Consider the following 20656-nt stretch of genomic DNA (forward strand, 5'->3'; position numbering starts at 1 on the left):
TAAAAATCCAAGTTGGAACATGTTACCCTTATGCTCAAAACCCTCCAATGGTTTTTCCATCTCATTCAGCATAAAAGCCAAAGTTGACCCAGCGCTCTACACCATCTGCCCTCAAGTCACCTCTCTGAAATAATCTTTTGGTGCTTTCTCAGCCTGTTTCACCTGGGCCACAATTGTCTCCTTTGCTTTCCTTGAATCACCTGGCATGGTCCCACCTCTTACCAAAGCTTAATTCCTCACCTCCTTCAGATCTGTGCTCAATTATGACCTTCACTGAGGACCCTATTTAAAAATGCATTCTGCCTTCATCTTCCCCCACCCACCACAACCTGGCACTCTCTGCTCTCTCTCCTTGTTTTTTTATCTTGACTATTTTGATAGTACTTACCAAGATAAAACATACTACCAACAAATCCCTCTCTTCCTTCTTCCCTTCCTCTCTCCTTTCTCCTTTCTTTCTTTTCTCCACTTAACTTCTTTTCTGCTCCCCCTAAAAGATAAGCTCTTGGAGGGCTGAAAGTTATTGATACTGAATAATTTTGAACTAATGCTCAGAGGTTTTTGGATTAATGACAGAATAAATAATCTAGATTCTATTGGCTTTAAAGCCACCCTCCCCTCACATGGAACTGAGTCCCAGCTATAACACCTAACAGCTATGTGACTGTAAGCAGACAGCATCATTTCTCTACCCTTAGCTTTCTCATTTCCAAAATGGTAATAATGGTACACACCTCACAAAGAGTTTGAAGTAGTATTAAATGAGTAAATACTTAGAATAGCAACTGGCATGTAATTAAAGCTCTCTACACGTAAGCTACTATTATTAAGTCAACATATTCTGTAAAGACCCCTAAAAACTTCATATTCCTTCAAATATTTTCCATCTCCTTTCTGTTGTAAAATACTTGTCATGCACCCAAAACAAGCAAGATCATTCTTAATGTTTTACATTTTGAAATATTTTAAAATCCTTAAGATTAACATATTGAAGCCCCCAAACAAAGACATAATAAACGTGATTATAAAATGTTATTTATAATAGTGTCTGAACATTAAAAATACTACAGAAGAGTATGCTCTCTAATGATAATTATTCATTTGAAACAAGATATTATAATATCTGTTGACAGATACTTTGCAATATGAGAAAAGTAAAACTTTATAAAAATCCTTAAATATGATCAAATCTATAAAATCATTTAATATATCTAAAGTAAATTGTCACAATCATCACAAATTATACCAGAAAATACTTAAAATTATAAAACTGATTTAGCTTAAAGTTAAACTGAATCACTTGCAATTAACATATTTTATAGAATTAGTTCCTGTTACATTAACCAAAAGTGTTAGCTATAACTCTTACTAACATGTAAAATATATTATGTACATTATGAAATAATTGTAGTTTGTATAAAATAAAATATTATCCAACATAAATAAAATTATATAATAACTTAAAATGTACAGAGCATTGTGTATATAATGGAACATTAATTTTAAATGTGATGTATGTTTGCATACAGAGATAATATTTCTGCTAGGGGATATAAGAGGTTATTAACCATGGTTGCCTGTGGGAAGACAACAAGTGGTTTGAAAGGAGACTTACTTTTCAATTCACATATTTTTGGATTATTTTAATATTATAAATATTTTTAGGGAATACTTTTTCATTTAAAAATCAAGTTAATACTATATATGAAACAGATAAACAACAAGGTCCTACTGTATGGCACAGGGAACTATATTCAACATCCTGTAATAAACCATAATGGAAAATAATATGAAAAAGAAATATGTATATATATGTATAACTAAATCACTTTGTTGGTGTATACCAGAAACTAACACAACATTGTAAATCAACCAACTTCAATTTAAAAAAAATCAAGTTAAAATATTTCTTTAAAAACATTGCTCTTTACTAGCAATAAACCATAATTTTCTAAAAAATACCAGTTTCCAATGTAGAATATTAAACATATATTTAAAATCCATACAGAAAGAATATTTTTTTTGCTTAGTAGTAGAATTCTTCTGTGCTTCGAATGCAATAGATATTTATGATAAAATTGAGGAAATGGTTAAAAAGAGAGAAGGAAGAAAAGGTGGAGAAGAGATGAAAGGGAAAAAGTAAAGCAAAAGACTGACTATCTATTTCAAAGATAGTTAGCATTGACCCAAATAATCCACAATAGTGGCTCCATTAAAGTGGAACTGGAATAAATTATATGTTTTTACTCTTAATGATCTATACATTTAAATTAGCACACATTCATTTGCAACTTAGTAGTGAACTACTGGGATGATTTATTATAGAGAAGTAAAGGCTGATTAAAGAAAGTAAGTCATATTTCACCTTGGATGAAGTAAGAGTCAACTATAACTAATTCCAGTTCATGAAGATTCATTGCCAAGGCTAAACATTAAGTTGGAAGAAAAATAGAAATGCGTGAGAAACAAATGAAAAAAACACCAACAAGGATGATCCATCCAGCAATGTCCACCAAAGATTTTTAGGTTCCTACTTAGTAAAGTGCTAAGCACTGCTAGGTCAGTTGACATTGAAGATATAATTGGAAACAAGATGATAAACATTAATCTTCATTGCTATAATTTTATAACAATGAATTACTGTTTGAACTAAAGTACAGAAATATACACATAAATATAAGAGATTTCTTAACACAGTCAATCTCAGAGATTTTTCAGTCTCAGTAATCAGAGATTTTAAAGATTTTTAAAATCTTTATTTTAAAATTTCTCTTATAGTCTTGCTATTTTATCTTTAGCTAGATTTATTTTTCACTGCATTTTTTCAAGTATTTTCTGAAAGTGTGTTTTCACACCCAGAGGATGTGAGATCAGAGTGTTCCCATTACAAAGAAAAGAAACAAACAAGAAAAAACTCTACGATGGCATGATTTGGAAGAAACATGTTCTCAAAATAATTGGAAAAAATCCTAAGGTTAAAATTTTAGCAAGATATATTTAAAGCACTGTTCTATATCCCACTGAAGATTTCCTTCAATTAAATTTCGTTTCATCAGTATCCTCACCTGTAAGATTTGAATTTATAAATACATTTCTTCTTTAAAAGCAGCTAACTATTCAACATCTTCAAACTTATACTCAGGGTTTCCCAAACCATAAAAAAGTTTCAATTACTGTTCAGATCCCTTTCTACCACACGGTGATTGCCAATTCTTGACAATTCTGCAGTAATTTTGAAAAGTGACATATTCATACTCATAATATGAAAAAAACCGAATACTTACTCTTGTATATAAAGAATAAACATTTATTTTTAAAAAGCTGGCCAAACTTTATTGCTGGGTTTACATCCTTAGTGTCTGCCAATAGTAAATACAGTCCACAGTAACCCAAGCATAGGAAGAGCATGTACTAGGGCCCTGAAGCAGGAAGGAGTTTGGAATATTAAAACTTGACAGAAGGCCCGTGTGGCCTGAGCATGAGAATGAGAGAAACAATATGAGAAATTAGGCTGGTGAGTAGGAGGCGCCAGATAATGCATGCACTTGAAAGTCAAAGTAAGAAGAGTAGAATTGAGAAGGCAAGGTTGGTTTGATTATGGTATGGCAATGGAGATAAAGAAAAATAATGAGATGTAAAGGATATTTATAAACTAAAAATAATAAAGATATCATATATTTTAGACTTCGGGTTAAGAATGAGAGACACGAAAAAAAAAAGAATGAGAGACACGAAAACAAAGATGACTCCCAGGTTTCTAGATAACACAACTAGATGGATGATGGAATCATTCATTAGGATCAAAGACACTGAAAGTTCAGTTTTTCCATGGTAAATATGAGGTGTCTTTGAGACATCCAAATAGATTTGTTAAATTGACAGTTGTATTATATATCAGCACTCCTAGTACGAGAGAAATGATTTAGTTCATCCACCAAATTTACCAGGAGTGCTGGCATTCTTAATAAAACACATATCCCGTGTTTGAGATTCAGGTTAAAAAAAGAGAGAGAGAGAGAGAAGATTTCATTAAAGAATGAATTAAGCATCTTTCATGATAATAGAAAAGTCCCTCAGAGTGCAGCCCGTGCATCACCTCCTCTGTGAAGCCGTAGCTGGCTTGACTAACTGATCATTCACTCTCATGTGCTTTCACTTTTCTGTGGCAGCTAATAAAAGAGGCTTCAAGATCTTGGCAATATCCTCTCCTTTCGAGGCCCAAGTTGGGGTGGAGGGTGTTATACTTCCTATGCCCTTGTAGTTACAGGCCACGTTGGCTGGATCTGGCAAATGGTCTCTGACCAGAAATTGTATATGCCTCTTATAGGGTCAAAGTAGTTAATTTTCTCACTGGATGGTGAGAAACTGTCCAGCGCTTTCCTCCCAACTGCAATGAATCCTTAATGTCATTGTATCATTAATGTCATTATGTTGAGATGACAGTATTATAACTCATTGAAGCTCTCAACATTCTGGGTCCCTGAATGACTTCAAATCAGAGGGTCTTCTGCCACCCTTCCCCCCAAATACACACACACTTTTCCACAATGGTTACATAGTATAAGCAAGAAATAAGGCTTAGATGTTTAGGCCACTGAGGTTTTCCTATTGTTTGTTACCATAGCATTTCCTACCCTATCCTGATTATTTCACAGCTCACATCTGAATATATTACCACTACTTGCTTATGATGTCTCTCTTAACTGAACTACACTTTTCCATAAGTGGCTGACAGTGCCTGAGAGTTTGTACTCTCAAATATTTTTGAGCAGCTTGATGAATGACTGAAAGATTGAGGACATAATCTCCACCTTATCCACTATCATGAGAAAACTCACCTGGATAGTAGGAAAGCCAAAGAAGCATTACTGTGCTGAGCCACTTGAATGTCTACTACCTTGCAGAGAAATATCATGATCAATTACAGATCCTCTCCAGTTAGCACAGAAGGGTTTCAGAGAGATCACACTGTAAAATCACCATATCATAAACTTAGTGACAGATTGAGGGTTTTTATATTATTTGCTTGTTTTTATATTTGAACACAAAAATCTAAATATTTATGCTCAGTCTTCATCATCTGTTGGTTCCATAGACTAGTTCTGTATTCACTACTTTAAAGAAACAGAAATAATCTCCTATCACATCTCTGTATTTTCCTCTAGTCTATAAAAAAGTTTATTTTAACTAATGGCTATTAACTGAATTCCTCAGAAGGCAGCAGACCAACATAAATCTGCTTGGTTGAGAATGACCAATAACAGCACTGGCGCCAGATTCATTGTGGGTTTAAAAAAATACAGTGTAAGTTCACACGAAATCACCTGTATGTGAATACAGCAAGAGCATCACCTATATGTGAATACAGCAAGAGCATCACCTATATGTGAATACAGCAAGAGCATTTTGGTCTGGGAATTCTATTAACTTTCATTCATTTACAGTATGATGATACTTTATGTTCCAAATAAGGCACTGCAAGTTCCTGTATATCCATTATATTATACTTATGTATGCTTAATGGGATCTTAAATATACTTTTTTGAAATTGATAATACTTTTTTAGGAAACTGTTTTTAAAACTACAGATTGTTATCCATTGGTATGCTGTTACATTAACTTTGTTGGTCATGACCAGTATTTTTTTTAATAAATTAGGTAGGGCTTCCCTGGTGGCGCAGTGGTTGAAAGTACGCCTGCCAATGCAGGGGACACGGGTTCGTGCCCCGGTCCGGGAAGATCCCACATGCCGCGGAACGGCTGAGCCCGTGAGCCATGGCCGCTGGGCCTGCGCATCCGGAGCCTGTGCTCCGCAATGGGAGAGGCCACGGCAGTGAGAGGCCGGCGTACTGCAAAAAAAAAATAATAATAAATAAATAAAAATAAAAAAATAAATTAGGTAAAAAAGAGAATTGAAAAGGAGGTATCAGAATACACCACCAGTAAGAAATACTTCATAGAACTTTTGTTCATGTAGTGTGTATGTGTGTTTGAAAGCATACTGTGTTTGGATGTCATTCAAAAACATTAGAAAATATAGATTTAGTGAATTCATTCACTCATTCAATAAATATTCTATGGAATGCTCTCTTCCTAATGTTTGTCAGGCACTGCAGAGTCAAAAGATGATAAAAAATATACATACATCATTGCAAAATCCTGAAAAACTTGCACTTAGTGGAGTGATCACATAATTAAAAAATTCAAATATACTATATATGCAAGTATATATATATATATACAGATGTAGAAAAACATAAGATATTTAGGATACAAAAGAGCCTGATTTCCACAGATAAGGAAAACAGAGTTTATCACTTACTGATGAGAATGGTCCATTATAACACTCTTGCTATATTCACATATAGATGATTTTGGGTGAATTCAGCAAAGAATACTCTCTTTACAAAATATGTTACTATCAGCATATAATGTCTATGGGAGTCTTAGGGGAAAAAAGAGGGCCATTTAAGATTGACACTGTAATTATTACTTCATTACTGCTGCAGCATAGGGAGTGGTACTGCAGCACCACTCGCAATGTTAATATGCCTCTGTAAGCACCTAGTTTACTGTCACAGAGTGACCTAGGTAGACTTGGGTTACTGAGTTCTTAAAACCAGGATATGAAACCAGACAGAGGAAAAATAATTTCCGGTTAATGCTCTGAGACCCGTGTTGTCTAAATGATAATCGACACAAAATGAGTTGTTTCATTATGCTTTCAGTGTTTATTTACTTTTGTTTCAAAATCTAAATTTGAATTTTGTTGGATATAATCAAACATATACTCAAAAGGAAATTAAATTGAGGAAAAAAACGTTATTGTGATAAAAAACCAAGGTGTTCACTTAAATTTTGAGAAACAATAAAATTGAGGGTAGGCTGTGTGTTCAATTCCCTTAGAAAGGAGGGCAAAAGGAGAAAGGTTATTAAGATTTAACAAAAGATAACGGAACGTGTCTAAGGAATCTATGTCATAAAAGAAAAGAAGTTACCTTTCTAGAGAAATTGGAAGATAAAAATATATGCCTGTAAGTCACCTGAGAGTGCATTTTGAAAGTCAGGGTGGAAATAGTATGTATTCCATGACTGTAATCATAAAATGTGTAAGCATGATTACATAGACTGGAAATGTATTACACAGAAATAAGATACTACATATATTTAAATAATGTTGAGGTGACGTGATCGTCTTGTTTGGAAAATTTCCTTAATAATGTTTGTAGTTTGCTTTTAGTTAAAATATTAAAGCAGGGTTACACTCATGAAGCCAGCATCTTTACAACTTCAGCTACATTTGCTATTTTCTCTTCCGTAAGTAGAACAAACTCACCCTCACTGCCAAGCCTCTGCACTTAGGATTTCTGCTGTCTACTGTGCTCTTCCCCTGGTGTTTACATAGCCGGATCCTTCTCCTTTCATGCCTCAACTTACATAGCTTTGGTTTACCAGAGTCCTTGATTTTACTGTTTTATTAGGTTGTTTTATTATGTAGTAGCATTTCTCACTATTTGAAAACTACCTTAGTTATCTTTTGTTGTTGTTTTTAACTATTTTGTCTCCTTCCCTAGAATGCCAGCTCCCTAAAAGCAAGGAACTTATCTACTACATTTGTTTCTATATTCCCAGCACTAAAATAGCACCTGGCATATAACAGGCATGCCCTGGTGCTTACGGAGGAAGTGCATCATTCCTAAATAATTCCCTTTCAGTTCAGGGTATAGCAAGGAAAAATGTATAGTGTTTTTGTGCAAATTTATTTTATTGTATCTGTAGCAATACATAGGTAGTTAGGGTAATCATAAAATAAAACTCTATAAACTCCTGAAAATAACCAGCCTTACTCAAAACCAACAAAAATGTGAGGTATTGACATATACACAGGTGGCCTTGTACATATCTTTAGTTGGCAGTTCTCAGACCTACTGAGCTCTGAATCTAAGAATCCTCAAATCCTATAAGTATTTTCCCACTGCATTAAAAAAGAGGAGGCCAAAGCAATAAGGCAAGGACCCAACTAGAGTTAAACGACACTCAACTCAGCCCTCAGCCCCTGATAGGCAGCCTTTTCACACTGCTATAGTCATACCAGTTGTTTAATTATTGACTACATCCACACCTGTTTGTAAATGGCATTGCTTCAAGCCTTCTGAGGGCCACTCCTTTCCACATCCTCAACTACTATGGCCCTTCCCCTAGAATTCCCTGGATCTTACCCCATCAACTAAGGGGTTAGTGCCAGGAAAAATAAGGGCCCTCCAGGAGCCTGCTCCAGCATTAATGCCAGCAGGCATCCTCTCGACCGGTCAGTGCCCATACCTTATGAGCTAGGCATTTGTTGTTTTGCCTGCTCTAAATCTAATCATTTCCCTTCTTTTAACAGCAGAACTCTCTTTCTGTGTAGTTGAGTGATGCTTTGTACAACTCTCAAATCCAGGGATGACACAAGGCTCAGCTTAGAAAAATATGGTATTTCACAGCCTTCACCATAGTGATGAGTTTGGGGCAAGTGACTCAAGTTGTTCCAGTCAAGATTATCCTAGAAATTTTTGGAAAAAAAGATGCTCTCTTTACATGGAGATTTCTTATGTAAGCCTGTTCCCTGGGAACATTCTTACCACTGTAAAGAAAGAGCCTGATTCTAAATAAAGCAATGGCAGGAAAAGTAAAATTAAGGAGGTAGGGATGGGTGGGAGGGTGGGGGGCGATAGGCCTGGTCTTGATCATATAGCTTGATTTCCTATTTCCAGCTATGATGAAATCCAGAATATTCCTGGATTTTATGGTAACATGAGCTCTAAAATCCCTTTTCTCTCTAAACCATTTTGAGTTAGGTGGCATTTTTGAAAGTGAAAGAGTTCCTGACTAATAAAAAAGGGGGCAAGAGTGGTCAGATCTGCCATTTATTAACAGAGTACCAGACAATTTGCAAACATTTCCATTCCTGGTGAAATGAAGCTTTTAGTAGTGAAATATATTACTGAAGCTCACCATGCCAGAGTAGGTCTTTACACCCAGACCTATGAGACTCAAGTTTCAATCTTTTAGCACATTGCCATGATGGTCATATTGACTCAAACTATGAAGTACAGTTTGCTTATGACTGTTCAATTTCTTTTGATCACTTCTGTTTGCTTCCAACTGTTCTGCATCTTCTACCACTGAGGAGTTTAATGATTATGATTTCTTATGGTTGAGTGTTGGCTCTAGAAATAGACTGCTTGGGTTTGAATCCAATTCCCTCTACATAACAGTTGTATGACCTTGGCAAGTTACTTTTCCACATTTTTCTCATCTAAAAATTATAGATAAATTAGTACCAGTCTCAAAAAATTCTTGGGAATATTAAATGGAATCGTAGTAAGAACACGAGAATATGATTAACTTGTGTTTGTCCAAAAATCCCCATAAATACCTGTCTTCTGTTCCAATTAATCTTGCATTCTTTCTATAAGCCTTTCCCAATTAAAACTTCTGTTTCCTTCTATCAGATCAGCTAGAAAGTCAATTATGATGATCCACATTGCAATGTGTATACTTACTGGCAATCATTTCCAAACGTGTTTGATTCTTAACATAAAGAATTGCCAATTGATGGATTTCACATTAGGGCTGGATAATAATTGGGGCTTGAGTATGTTCCCTGCTTAGCCCTTTCTATCTTGAAATAGGAGAGAAAAAGCACCAGTAGATTCAACAACTTCCATTAATGTCAGGTTCTGGAAACAGTGAGAAGTTTTATGTGTAAGTACCAATGAGAAAAATAATGAGAGATGAGGTTGTAAAGCTTCTAGTAAAGCTACAACGTTCATTTTCTCATCACATCTCTGTGTACTCTAGGAGGTGGCTTATGACTCCATAGTTTCCAAATAAGGAAACAAATGAGGTAACATCTAATACCACAGTGATACAGCAATGAGTAAAGGCCAACTAAGCCTAGTGACTCAGGATTGGTGAACTGTCTTATGGATTAGAGAACTGTTCCTTGAATAATTTTAAAATACAATTTAATCCAAAGTTAGAGTCACAGAAGTAATGACAGTATATTAAACTGTCCTTCTCTTTTCAATGGGAAGAATAACAACTGTATATCCAATATTCAGTGAAGATGTTATATTTTTGTTTTTATTTTTGATAAGAAATAGCAAACTAGTTCTTATATAGCGAGGAAGTTTAAAAATATACTTGACTTTTTTCTTGATTAACTGCTGAGGCAGTATGATTCAGCAGGTGAAAATTATAAAAGCCTTCCTAAGTGTGTAATTACAGCCAGGTAACTTAACTTCTGAGTCTCCTTTATTGCCTCTGTAAAATGGAGAATCTCTCTATTATCAAAATCAAATAAGGCAACATAATATTTTTTACATACGGTGAGATACAACTGTTGTGAAAACAATGATGTAAAAGTTACCACTGGAAGAACAAAACAGAGAAAAAAAGGTGCCTAAAAGTACATGCCGTTTGGAATTTTAAACATTATTGTTTTATCTCTCTTCAATCAATTTTGTTCTAAAAATTACCAGTGGGCTAGTCTTTACATGTAAGGTCTTAAAAACATTCAAATCGTGGCACAATCCATTTAAGTGTACCAACTACTTAAACAAATTAAGAGGATGCTCCCTTATCTATCTATACAAACCTTTTGTGAAACTAACCTGAAATGTATACAAACTAAGAGTGAAATTTCTTGGTTACTGACAAAAAATAAATTCAGCATGTGGAGATTAGTATGGGGCCTAGAGTACGAAGCTCCCAGTGATTCTAGGGGAAGATGATTCGTTAGGAGGTGAATAAGAAAGAAAAAAAGGAAGGAAGGCAGAAGAGGGCAGGCAAACAAGAGATGAGAAAGGAACAAAATGGTGGGGAAGGAAGAGAATGCAAGAGAATTGCTATATCACGCTCTTAGCTGGAGAGCTGAACAAATCTCTTCTACCCTGGCAGTGAGTAGTAACACGCTCCAACACATACGGGTCTAAAAGTCCAGAAGTCAAAGAAATCAAACTGTTGCTATGTGTTCAATATCTAAATGATGAAACAGATTCTCCAAGGCTAACAACTTGTCTACTCCACTCTGTCCTGAAGGAGTAGGCTCTGTCCTATCATTAATATTCATTTTGTGGTATCTAGGAATGGTTCCGAAAGTATCTATGATTCCACAGGAAAAAAAAAAAAACAAAACAAAACTGGAAACTTGCATATGAAGTACTTTTTTCCTCCCACAATTTAAAAGCAGGGTGGTGTTGGAGAATTTAGGAATATGTTGGCTTTTTGTTGAAATGTCACTTTCTTGAATTATTAAAGTCAACTGTATCTCAAAGTGATTGTTTGGCATTTTAAATTTAATATTATAATTTAATAAAAACACGAAAAATAGGTAAATTACTTGTACAGTCATGTTGTTAACTAAGCTTTCAACACAAGAATTTCCTGTACACAGACAGATAAAACTCAAGCATTTTTAGGCATTTAATGGTCTGGTTTATATTTATATATAAAACTTTTAGTGGCCTTGGATTCTGGACACTGGCTAAAATAGGATAGTGATGTTATTCTATTTATAAAAAGATGCTAGTGCTCTAGAAATATGGTCTAAGGCCCAATGGTTCACTTTATTCATTCCTCAAATCTGATAAAAATGCTAGGGATTAGGCAGAAAGCCAGCCTTGTAAACAAGGATCTGCAGACACTCCAAGTGAGACAGAGATTCAGAGCTTTGCTACCTTGCCTTTCTCCTGAGAAGCTGTGTCAACTTTTCTTAATAATCTTGCTAACGCAGAGCCTGCTTGCTAGAGGAGCTTAGCTAGGCCTTAGTAACCTGTGTTATATCATTTGTCCTTGTTTCAAAAGCCATTAAGTCATTTGTCCAAAAAAACATTTGTTAATGACTTTCCCCACAAAAATAAGCAGCTTCCATATTTCATAGGTGGAGAACAAGGACCTATTTCGCTGTTTATAATACATAGAATGCTGGGGGGCAGAACATCATCAGGAAAAAATATACTTAATCGACTCTTTCTCCTTCTCAAGGAAAGAGCAAACAATTCTAACTTGACATTGTAGTGAGTGTAGTCTGCTGCTGTGATGCTACATGCTGTTTACACTTAGTTATATTCACATAAAATTATGCCTGAAAGAAGATTAGCAATAATCCATCCTAAAAGCAACCCTATGTGACGTTTCACAATAATATCCAGTCTGTAGATGTACAAACCAGTTCTCAATTATCTGTGATGAGCAGGACGAGGTATGTAAATGTTTAAGGGTCTCCATAACAAGACACAGGTGGATTTTGGAAGTATTAAAGCCAATCGAAGGATTTGAAATTCTTTTAAATAATTATCTCAGCTTTGTCCACTGGTGCTAATAAGTTAAGTTATACGAGGCTTCACGGTTTAACAATCTCACCTTTTGCTTGGATCACTTGTGAGTAATCAAAAGAAATTCCATGAAAGAAAACTATGTTATCAATTATCTAAATCGTATATAAGATTCAGCATCACATTTGAAAAGTGTTAGCACCAAGTTTGTTACAGCTGAGTATGTTCTGTCTGAGTATTTCCGTGTGCTTTTGCCCTCACGTTGACGAAAATATGCCAATAAATCTCAAAGTAGCAATTCCTAAATTCAGTTATCTGCTTTCAGCTAGAGTAGGGCCTGGGCTGATACGCAAGGAGACCTCAGGTAAAAACAGGAGGCTGTCCCCTGGAGGCCACACCCAAGGAACTGTGCCCAGAGGTGTGAGGTGGGTTTGCCTGCTCTCTCCTTCATTTGCTTGCGACAGAAAAGTTGGCTGTAGTCTGGGAGGGTGTAGGAGGAGGACAAGAGATAGTATGTCTCATTTAAACAACTGCAGTATCAGAAGTTCTCATATTTAAGTAACTCTCCGATTCTATTTGTGTTTAAGTTCCTATGTGCATTTTATCCTTGATCAGGTGAATGATTTAGAAAGAAAAGGAAAACATTCATCTATTGCAGGAAACACTTAACTCTTTTTAATTATAAGCAAAACTACATTGAGCAAATAGAGAAACAACAGGTTTAATGGGATGAGGCAAGACCAAGTTTCAGTACCATCCATAGCTGGATTTGATTAAATGGCTATTTCGACCAAAATTCGTTCTTGACTGAGGCACTTAGCTAACTGTCTTAGGCGTAGTTTTGGGGGCTGCGGTAGGGGGGTTGTAATCCAGTATTTCCAATGAAATGTTGTCTGACAGCGCTGCTAGGAAATGGTATTTTAACCAAATTATTTCAGAAACTACAGTATTTCACCAGATTCTCATACTAGCTGAGAAAGGCCATTCTCAATCTACATGGAAAGTTTCCAGCTCCCATTTTGTACAGACAGCTAAAATACAGAAGGCGTTTATTATCTTCATAAGCTTTCCAATTTTCCAGAGCTCCTCTTCAACAAAATGACGCCCTATGTGTATAACTAATATGTTCAACATACTACATGTGAGACCAGTATAGGAACGATCGGTATCTTTTCTTTTTATCTCCACAATAGCAGTAACCAAAAATGATGAACTCTGACCTCCTCTCATTTACATTACTGGTAAGTTAAGGAAACCAGTGTGTCACATCCCTTCCAAGCACTGAGTGTATTTGTAGAGACAAAACAAAGCCAAAGAGAATCAGAATTAGTTCTAAACAACTAGAAGTTGTGGTTTAACTAAATACAATTACAGAAATTACAGAAACATTTTTTAATCTGCTTTGCATTTTTCAAAGACAGCAGAATACTTCTTTCTAACACAGTCATAAATGTGCTATTGTTATGCTAACCTAGGTTTCAGTTTGTTTTAGAACTCTTTTAAATATTGTTTTTAGATTTAGAAAGTGGATATTTTAAAAGGAGGCTTCTTTGCAATAGGACCTCTATAATTATTTTTAAAACTGCGGAAATAACATCCCCGGTGCTTACTCCTTCTATAACATAGCAATAATTTCACGTTGTACACTTTAAAATAAGAGCTTTTCTTTTTTAAACAATATAGCAAAGGTTGAAGTTTTATTCATACATAGCAAGAAAGGACTGGGTGCTCTCTTATTTCCAATAGATAGCATGACTATACTTGCAATATTATTTAAAATACATTTCTTTTATACTAACACATATGAGTAGAACGATGTTCATATGCCCTGCTATCACAGTTCATCTTATAGTCAATATAAAAGTGGCTCTTCAAGAACTCTCCTAAAATGACAGAGAAGCTAAAGGAAAGACACTGTTTTCTTCAGATTGGAAAGATTAAATTCCTGCTTTAAAAAAAGTGACCACACTGAATGGAGAGATTTGAATCAAATTTATAAAACTATTAGGAAAAATATTGATCACTCCTAAAGGAATTATTTAAGATACCAATCTAAACCCCCTTATCTGAAAAAGCAATGATAATCATGTCGATTATGTAAAAGATTAAGAACACGTTTACCTTTGTGCAAATGCTGAAAGAAACACTGAAGAAATCTTAGAAAGATAAAAACTTTAATGCCCTGTTATGTCCAAATCATGTGAAAATGTGACTTCAGTTTGTTACCTGTATATAAAAGTGCATCTTGCACTGAGAGGTGTTTTGTTTTTTTTTTTTAATACATGATTCATATAAAAATCACTTCTTCCCTAAGCCACAGAAGGGCTGTATAAAGGAAAAGATCTAGACCTCCATTAATTTTGCCTCTGAGTACTCCTGGTCTTTTCAACCAAAGAAATATTAAAAGCATCCCCAAGACATTGTCATCTTTCTTTAAATGGTACTTTTTACAGGAGTACTCCCTAGTTTCAGCAGATTACATGCTACTGTCCATTAGTCTCAAATCCTTTTAGAAAATGTTACATAATATGTATATATATGTACACACGTACACATATATATACACACACATACGTGTATATATATATCCTTAAATGCTAATTGAAATTATGTTTTACACAGCCATATACTTTATCCCTATTTAAATAGCTTTGATCAATTTCGATGGCAAACAAATTCAGTTAGGAAGAATATCATATATTAAACTTTTGATACGGATGTATTTATGACAAGAAAATCATTAAAAATTATTTTAGGGGCTTCCCTGGTGGCGCAGTGGTTGAGAGTCTGCCTGCCGATGCAGGGGACGCGGGTTCGTGCCCCGGTCCGGGAAGATCCCACATGCCGCGGAGCGGCTGGGCCCGTGAGCCATGGCCGCTGAGCCTGCGCGTCCGGAGCCTGCGCTCCGCAACGGGAGAGACCACAGCAATGAGAGGCCCGCGTACCACAAAAAAAAAAAAAAAAAAATTATTTTAAATCACAAGTGTTCCAGGTATTTCATTTTAGAAAGCATTAGTTTTTAGCAAAACACTTGTAAAACCCACACCTATGTTATTCTAATGCCAGAAAGTCTAACTTTGGTCTTGGTTTTCTGTAATAGGAGACCAAATTTGCTCCATTATGTAATCAAACTGTTTACTTTTACTTTCCCTTCCCCAAATCATTTAATCACTACCATTAGGAAAACAATTATGATGTTCCAATTTGGAGTTAATGGTATCTCTTCCTAGCTATTACACAAACTGGAAATCCTAAGAGGTATAAGTATTTCAGGCTCACATAATTGTCTGTGTTAAGTGTGAGTTTTTTTAAGATTAGATGACTGTAAAAATCTGTTTTGGGAATTCGCTATAAATTGATTTAGTATACTGAACTCAAAAGAATGAATTGATATTATGTCCATGGTGTCATTAGGCAAACAGGAAGTTCGAATTAGCTTTTAGATCTAACACATTCTGTATTTTATTTATTAATCATCCAGTTCATTTTGCAAGTACAATTAAGAGAAGCTACTATATTCTAGTTTTATTTTCAGTTAGCACCAAGTCTAATGTGCAAATCTTGTACATACCATGCTAACCATTTTCATATTTCTGAATTAGAACTCTCTGACAATTTGACCAGACAGAATAACTAATATTCTCCATTATGAAATAAAGTTCAAAACTACTCGGTAACAACTCTCTATCATGTGGTATTTTATGAAATTAGCATTTTAGCATTTCCTCTGTAGGGTAGCAACCTTTAGTTCTGATAAAAATACATTAAAGTCTAATTACCATATTTGCTCTAAAACATTAATAAGATTTACTAAGATATTCTTTTAAAAGGAGAAAAGATGAAGGTTGTATGAAACTGTTACACTAGAACATTTTGTGGAAAGACAGGGTAATAATTTCCCATAATATATCATTTAAAGTCTCACTTTAATCCACTCAATATATATTGGAATTAGTTCTGACTTCCGGTATATAAAGGCTTAATTTTTTTGTATGTGAGAAACTCAATACTCATATGCATGTCTTTTACTTGTCATTGTTATAATTAGCATTTGTTAAGAGTCCTGAACATAAATGTCACAAACCAAGACCAAACTTTTACCCTTCCTAAGACAGTGGAGAAATAAGCAAGTAAAATATTTTGCTCGCAGTGAAAAGCAGTTGGTTTCCTTTTTCTATATCTTTTCATGTCTAAACTTGTTAATTCAGTTGTACACACATAAGGCAATTAAACGATTGTCCTTTTGTCCTTATAACCAAAAGGTGGCACCACTAAAAAATAAGTTTTAGCTTTCAACAGAGATACTACATTAAAAAGAAAAAAAAAAAAGGCATTTAAATGTCAAAGGCCTAGAAAGAAGATCTTGTTTTTGTGACTCGAGGCAATTCTACTTAGATAGGAAAGATAAGTGTCTCAAATGGAAAATGGTTTAGAAAATAACATATATTACGTTGATGGTAAATGAAAGCAGCTCTTCTTTAGGTCAGTGTATAAACTTGTCCACTGAAGATATGTGGTGAAAAAAATACTTTCTGGGGTACACAGATTAGTGTGGAAGATCAGGCAGAGTTAAGAAGGCTCCCTTTTCTTATCCGAAGTGGACACGTAGGAAAAGAAAAAAATGTAAGACTTGGCATTTCCCCTGATAAATCAAAGGAAAAGATTTATCTGGACACTAACATCTGCTGATTTCTCTGCACTCATGTAGCACCCACTTGGGATGCTTTCCCATTACATTCAGCTAAGCACTTCTATCTCCTCCCATCTGACGGTCATCACTTAGCTGAATAATAGGAAAGGAAAGCTTATACCATTGATGATGGAATTAGAAATTTCTGAGGCTGCTGTCAAGGCTCTGTCCAGCAAGTCCCTTTCACTTGACCTATCATGCAGGCAGCCAGGGCACATAGTTGTTTTGATACCTTTCTCTGTATTATAATAAGACATGAAAGTAAAAGCATTTTCCCCTTCAAGGTTTTTTAATTTGACGCTATCTTCCTACCATTACTTCCTAAACTTTGTTCCAGTACAAGAGGATTCTTGGCCAACTGAGCTTCCATGCACCTTCTAAATCGAGTACTGAAACTGTATAAGCATCATGTGTACATCTATTAAATATACTTATTAAAAGAAAATAAGGCAAGGCATGAATTCGATATCTGGGCAGCAAAACGCAAACAGCAGAAAGGTAGAATGAAATCACAATTCATATGCAAATGCAGCTTTAACACAAAAGTTAAATGTTTGCATTATTTCAGAAGCTTAATATTCAAGAAAGTCAAAATCACCATGTATACAAAGCTAACCAGATTTGCTTTCTCAAAGTAGAAATCCAAGCCTCCTAATAATACTGGTGTCACTAACATGTTTTGAAACTTTACTTTTTTTTCTTTTGCCCCTCAACATAAAGGCCATGCCAAAGAACCTCAGGAAAGTAATAATCTGTTTTTAAATTTTTTTCTCCACTCGAGAAACCTCTCCAAGTTCAGACATTACCAGTGATGGATAAGACCAAATAGTCAGCCCCGCAGGACAAATGGAACCAGGAAAAGTCAGATGGTGGGCACTTAAAAGCAACAGCAATTAAGCAATTGAAAGTGGGTTGGATCGGTGGTTTATTTTTGTTCCATTTGAAGCAATCTAGTGAGAGACACAGCCCCTTGCAAGCAGAAGATCAAGTCAAACTTGACACTTCCCCTCTCTGGCAGCTGGGGCTGCATGGCTTGTCTACTTCCTTTATTCAGTTTAATTGCTTTTGGTACTCTAATTTTCTATCGTGTATTCTATCTTGTTCTTTTCCCCCTGGGCAGAAAGAAATCTTTCTCCTTTCATCACTACCCCCCTCTTTCCTCTCAGAAAAGGCAATCCTTTCCAGGAAGAGAAAGAAACACTGTGCGTGCTTTGGATGGGAGGAGGGAGAAGATGAGAGATTTGAAAGGGGTTGGGGGGGGGGAGGTGAAGGATAGAGATTGGGGGTGGGGGACGGAGGAGAGGAAATGAAAGAGGGAAAGAAGAAGATGGGGGATGACCAACATCATCAACTCCAGGCTCTAAATCACGGGCGCTGTGCAAAGTGCTTCTCCAGGAGAGGCACATGTGGTCTCATTACATAGCTCACAATAGGCCACCCGGGGCTCCCTGCCCAGGTCTCAGTCTCCCACCGCCAAAACCTAAGTGTACCGAGAACAAAATCTTACGAACGGATTCAAGCAAACAGGCACAGCTGAGGCTGCTGTGCCGCCAGTCCCGCTGTCTTACCTGGAGGGAGAACCAGGAGGTGGTGCCGGGCTCCGTCCCTACTGCTTCCCCGTGCGGACCGGTGCACACACGTCCTCTTGCTGCCTCTGCTCTTGGAGGGGCAGCCTGCAACACAAAAGGGGTGTGTGGGTGTGGGTGTGTGGGAGGTTTTCCAGGGCCACCAGCTGGTCCCAGCTGGCCGCCCCCACCCTACACACACACCTTCGGGCACTGAGCCCCCCCTCTCAGTTGAGCACCACCCTGGGGGGGGCTTGCCCTGGGCGCAGTCTCAAGTTGCCGCTGCCAAGCGCTGCTGCCGCCGCTGCAGGAAGAAGAGGTGGAAAGACACTGGGGGCAGTACTCGGTCTAGAGCATCCCCACACTGCAGCTTCTCGAGGAATCCCTCCAGTGAGGAGGCGGCCGCCCATCAGCTCCCAGCCCCGGCCTCCTGATTGGTTCCACCTGGGGTACGCTGCGCCGAGGAGCCAATCCTGGCGCACTAATAATAGGTGGATCCGCTCAGCCAACAGCGCCCATCCCAGTTCTGTTAGTGTCTCTCCATCCCCACAGCGGACAGGGACCTGAGGAGGGGGGGTTGAGAAGGGTTGGGGGGGGGGAACTACGAGGGGTACAGATGCCAAGGAGACGTAATCAAGGGCACCAGATAAACCCTCTGGGTAGTCGCAGGAATGCCCCGCAACCTGTTCAGCAAGCTGTAAGCACATGAGAGGGAGACTGCATAATACAAAGCTATTTTCTTTCTTTCTTTCTTTTTTTTTTTTTTACTTTCAATCAAAATCTGCCTTGATACTGAGCATGCCCGGACTGCAACAGCACCCTTGGAGTTCCGATGTGTGTGGGTTTGCAGGCTGTGGGGTTTTGAAAATGTGGGAGCCGGGAAGGAGAGGCAGAAGTTTGTCTTTGGCCATTCAACCCGCTGGAGTTGTGAAAGCAAAGCAGGGCGGGGAAAAGAAAGGATTCCGCAAGAGTGTCCTCAAACTGAGGACACAGGAAGGTGGCCCTCTGGGCTGTCGGAGGCTGATAATATTATCGTGTGGGTGCAGGGGTGGAAGCGGGGGTAGAACAATCTGAGCCTTGCTAGGTACCTGGAGACTTTTCGTAAAGGGTGCGGTGGATCGGAGATGCAGGGGAAGCTCCTTCCCATAGGTGGGGCCGGGAAGCGCGACTCCACCCAGCAGCCGGGGCTGTCAGGCAGCGGAGAGTGCACTGGGAGTTTCCACTGTGGCGACCAATAAGTTTGTAGACTTGGGTCAAGGGCGACGTTGTTGAGGATGCAGTTTCTGCCAGCCCCCTCCCCCATCTCTCCACCCCCTGCCAGCGCAGTGACGACTAAAGCGTGGGTTCCCTCCCTCCTTCCTCTCTTTCCCCCGAACGATTCTGCTCGGGAGTAAGAAGCTTTTCCCCTGTGACAGCGGTGCTGACCTGATTGCCTCTAAGCTCTAGGGCAATTTATAGCTTGGTAATACCGAGAGATACCAAACTGGGAGGTTCAGCGTGTGGGGGCAGGGAGAGCAAGCGAGGCAAGGGGCGGAGCGGAACCTGGCTCGGGGTCGGACCAAGTCCTGGCTCTGCTCCACAGGTGCAAGTCTTTCAAAACGCATAGAAGCATTTCCATCTCTCACTCACTGACCTTGTTTACCGGACTTTGAATCTCTGATTTGTTTTGCTTAGAAATACTTCCAGTTTGTGTAAACTTGATCAATAGCTACAAATGAGAACTCTCCTAACTGGGTTCTTTATTTTACTGAGAAGATGATCACGGCATCTCAGTTAAGGAAATAAATAGCTATCTCAATTCCCCAAACCCATCCACTTTGAACTGGAGTTTCATTAACATTGGTTTGCAAAGGTAACTGTATCAAGAATTCAATTAACAGTAACACATTTCTTCAAGTTTTAATTAAATCTCTCCAATTTATGTAATGTTTAAGATTAAGATCCTTATTCTAAGTATACGGGAAAAGAAGACAACTTGATATAAACTAATCCTTTTAATGACAAATACCTGTGTATTCTCCAAAATTGTAACTATATGGATCTCCCATTGTTTAAAAATATTCCTCAAATCTTAGAATAAT

At 37.3% G+C, this 20656-nt stretch overlaps 1 protein-coding gene across 1 annotated transcript in view; it reads right to left on the reverse strand.

The window, feature by feature from the left end:
• The window catches only part of SYT1 (synaptotagmin 1), a 538616-nt gene extending 519683 nt beyond the window's left edge, over positions 1–18933 (reverse strand). Inside the window, exons 1-2 of the mRNA XM_019952111.3 lie at positions 18780–18933; positions 18579–18683 (exon numbers count right to left, since the gene is read on the reverse strand). The gene's annotated coding sequence lies outside the window, so the exon portion shown is untranslated. The remainder of the gene's footprint in view (positions 1–18578; positions 18684–18779) is intronic.
• Between the last annotated feature and the right edge of the window lie 1723 nt (positions 18934–20656).

Source organism: Tursiops truncatus, chromosome 11 (assembly GCF_011762595.2).
Source record: "Tursiops truncatus isolate mTurTru1 chromosome 11, mTurTru1.mat.Y, whole genome shotgun sequence".
Lineage (NCBI taxonomy): Eukaryota > Metazoa > Chordata > Mammalia > Artiodactyla > Delphinidae > Tursiops > Tursiops truncatus.